Here is a 3,635-nt window from a genome sequence, read left to right on the forward strand (position 1 = left end):
TCTTTGTTTGCTGTTGGCGCTGCTATTTTACTGCTGCTCACTGCTGGTGCTGTTCCCTCTGTTCCTGGTCATCCTCTGTCGCTGGCTGGTTGGGTACTGCTGCTAAAATTTGCTGCCACTAGCTGCTGTTGTTGGCTGTGCTAATGTGTTGTGCACTTGTGCTGTGCTGTTGTGTTGAGAACATGGCTATGAGAGCGATATACTGACAAGGTATTTATCTGTTCCATGATTATATCCCGCTCCAATTTACATTTTAGTTGTATATAGATGGGCACATGGCTATAATCTGCTACATGGAGAGCTATGTATTGATATTCCTAATTTCCTATGTTTTCCCAGCTGCAAACTACTTCCCCAGCGATCCCAGCTATGTCCTTCTGGCTTGTCCGTATGGTGTCAGTACAGTATTGTATGGGATACTTAGACGCGCGTCTAATGTTACGCCCTCGATTCAATCGTACACTAATCATACACGCAAATGTGTACGATCAAGATCAAGGACTCACGCGAAGATATCACAACACAACTCTAGACACAAATTAAAATAATACAAGCCTTATATTACAAGCCAGGGGCCTCGAGGGCTCGAATACATCAGCTTGAAAACAAACGAGTCAGCGGAAGCAACAATATCTGAGCACAGACATGAGTTAAACAAGTTTGCCTTAAGAAGGCTAGCACAAAAGCATCTACGATCGAAAAGGCAAGGCCTCCTGCCTGGGAGCCTCCTAACTACTCTTGGTCGTCGGCGTCCGTCACGTGGTAGTAGGCACCCTCGGGGTAGCAGCAGTCGTCAAAGGTGGCATCTGGCTCCTGGACTCCACCATCTTGTTGCAACAACCAGAAAGAAGAAAGAAGGGGGGAAAAGGGGGAGCAAAGCAACCGTGAGTACTCATCCAAAGTACTCGCAAGCAAGGATCTACACTACATATGCAACATTATCAAAGGAAGGCTGTATATGTGGACTGGACTGCAGAAATGCCAGAATAGAGAGAAGGTCTAGTCCTATCGAAGACTAGCATCTTCTGGAAACCACCATCTTGCAGCAAACAAGAGGGAGTAGAGTAACATAAATTAAAGCGGTAGTAGTGTTATCAACCTCGGCCAGAGATCCTTTCTTGACTCCCTGCGAGAAAGCAATCCCAGAGCCATACTATCCAGTTACCATCACAATCAAATCCTCATCACCATCCAGTTCTCATCACAAGTATCCAGTTCTAGTTGTATCGATCGGGATACAACTCCAAGTGTCCGTTACCGTAGGACAGGCTATCGATAGATGTTTTCTTCCCTGCAGGGGTGCACCAACTTACCCACCACGCTCGATTAACTCCGGCCGGACACACTTTCCTGGGTCATGCCCGGCCTCGGCCAAACAATACGCCGCAACCCGACCTAGACTTAACAGAGAGGTCAGCACGCCGGACTAAACCTATGCCCCCAGGGGTCATGGGCCATCTCCCCGGAAACTCCTGCACGTTGCGTACGCGGCCGGTGAGCAGACCTAGCTACCTCCTTCAACGAGGCAGGCGCTTGCGCAGTCCAACCCGGCGCGCGCCACTCAGTCGCTGACGTCTATTAAGCTTTGGCTGATGTATACGACGCAGAACGCCCATACTATGCCCACGTGATGGTTAGTGCTATCAGGCCAGAGGCCCCTCGGATCAAATATCCAAATCGTAGTGGATTAGGAACTCGCGGTAACAAGCAGAGACTCACGAAAGAGGTGACCCCGTTGCCCCGTCTCGAGGACTTGTGGCAAGGGCTAAGAATGCCCGGCCACGCCTCGTAATTATCTCACGGGCACCTTCCAGGTCAACCCGTCTCCACATCACTTTCCAAGTAACAGTTGTAAAGTCCAAGTATCCGTGTGTCCAAACATCAAGAGGAAAACCCAAGGAATCACCCCCGGTGGGTTCCACTCAATGTAATCATCAAGGTGAACGTAGAGGAATCACCCTCGAGGTTCACACTTGAGGGGTTGCACGACAGAGCCGTATCGGAAGTGGTTAAGGAGGAAATCACCCTCGATGACCACGACCGAATAGCTACACTACAGGTTAACATCAGAAGTGCTGTAGAGGTCTCACCCTCGGCACTCGATAGTAACCCAGCAGTGTCGAGCAACTAAGGGGAAAGTGATGTGCGGTGCCGGGGCCTGGTCTTCTATCCCGTTGATCGGGTCTTCAATGATGAAGCAGGGGCAACAAGGACAAGGTGGGGGTCACTGATGGATCACTAACCAACCTATACTAAGCAGATTAGGATAAGCAGGTAAGGTACAATAACGGGTACAAAAGCAGGCTATGCATCAGAATAGGAGCATACAATAACAGTAGCAAAATCTAATGCAAGCATGAGAGAAAGGAATGGGCGATATCGGGATGATCAAAGGGGGGGCTTGCCTGGTTGCTCTGGCAAGGAGGGGTTGTCGTCGACGTAGTCGATCACAGGGGCGGCATCGGTCTCGAGGGTCTACCGGAGAGAAGAGGGGGAAGAAACAGTAAATATAAAGCAGACATAGCATCACAAAGCGTAACATGGCAATATGTTGTGCCGGGAGTGACCTAACGTATGGCTACACGATATAGGTGAAGGGAGAATTCAACCGGGAATGTATTCCCGGTTCCGGACCTGTGTCAGACAGATGACCGGAGGGGGAAAGTTCCATGTTTAGCATGCTAGGGGCATGTGACAGATGAACGGACCGCATATTCGGATTCGTTGGATTTTTCTGAGCAACTTTCATATAGAAAACATTTTCATCCGAGTTACGGTTTATTTTCTATGCATTTTCAAAGATTAAAGCATTTTCAGAAACTATTAAAAAAGCAGAAAAGGAATATGATGTCAGCGTGACGTAGGAGTGACGTCAGCATTCAACAGTCCGGTTGACTGGTCAAAACTGACACGAGGGACCCACCTGTCAGCCTCTGTTACTTAACAGAGCTTATTTTAAACTAAACTGAGGTTAATTAGCGGATGGGCCCCACATGTTAGTGGCTAATTAGTTAAACTAATTACTTTTAATTATAAAAATCATTTTAGTTATTATTTAAGCGGTGGGGCCGGTTCGTCAGTGGCACTGTACCGCCATGCCAGCGTGTTGACTGGGTCAACCCAGTCAACGTGGCCCCTAAGGCCCACTGGCAGTGAGCCAGGGGTCGGGCCCGCCCAGCCACGTCGGCGGCGGCCGGCGTCTCGCCGCCGGCGACGTTAGAACGCGGCGGAGCCGCTCGGGCCTCGTCGGAAACGCGCTAGGGGCGGCCGTTTCGCGTGCGGTTAGCACCGTTCGAACGCGCACACGACGCCGTGTCGGGTGGTGGTGGTGGCTCGCCCGGGGACGGCCGGAATAACCATCGGCGGCGAGCACGGGCGGCGGAGGCGTTCGGAGTCACGTCGGGAATGGGCTAGGGGGCACGAGAGGGCGAGAGGAAGGGCTGGCCGGGCTCCTGGGAACACCAGGAGCACGATGGAGGGCTCGGACGGGGGCCACGGCAGCGGTGGCCACGACGGTGATGGAGCAGGGCGACGGTGAGCTACGGCGGTTGCGGCGAGCGAGCTAGAGAGGGAGGCGGCCTACGTGAGGGAAGGGAGAGGGGGAGGAGCTCACTGGGTGGGCGCACGAAGGCCCG

The 3,635-nt window shown here is 51.8% G+C and overlaps 1 protein-coding gene across 4 annotated transcripts in view; it reads right to left on the reverse strand.

Annotated features, from left to right (window-relative positions):
* LOC119285382 (lipid phosphate phosphatase gamma-like) overlaps positions 1-3,635 on the reverse strand; it is a 31,217-nt gene that overhangs the window by 16,260 nt on the left and 11,322 nt on the right. Inside the window, exon 3 of one of the 4 annotated variants that reach the window (XM_037564645.1) lies at positions 769-827. The exons of 2 other annotated variants lie outside the window; for them this stretch is intronic. The gene's annotated coding sequence lies outside the window, so the exon portion shown is untranslated. Of the gene's footprint in view, positions 1-768; positions 828-2,456; positions 2,476-3,635 lie in introns of those variants that run through there. One more of the 4 variants, XM_037564646.1, reaches the window with a different exon arrangement.

This window comes from Triticum dicoccoides, chromosome 4A (genome assembly GCF_002162155.2).
Source record: "Triticum dicoccoides isolate Atlit2015 ecotype Zavitan chromosome 4A, WEW_v2.0, whole genome shotgun sequence".
NCBI classification, from domain to species: domain Eukaryota; kingdom Viridiplantae; phylum Streptophyta; class Magnoliopsida; order Poales; family Poaceae; genus Triticum; species Triticum dicoccoides.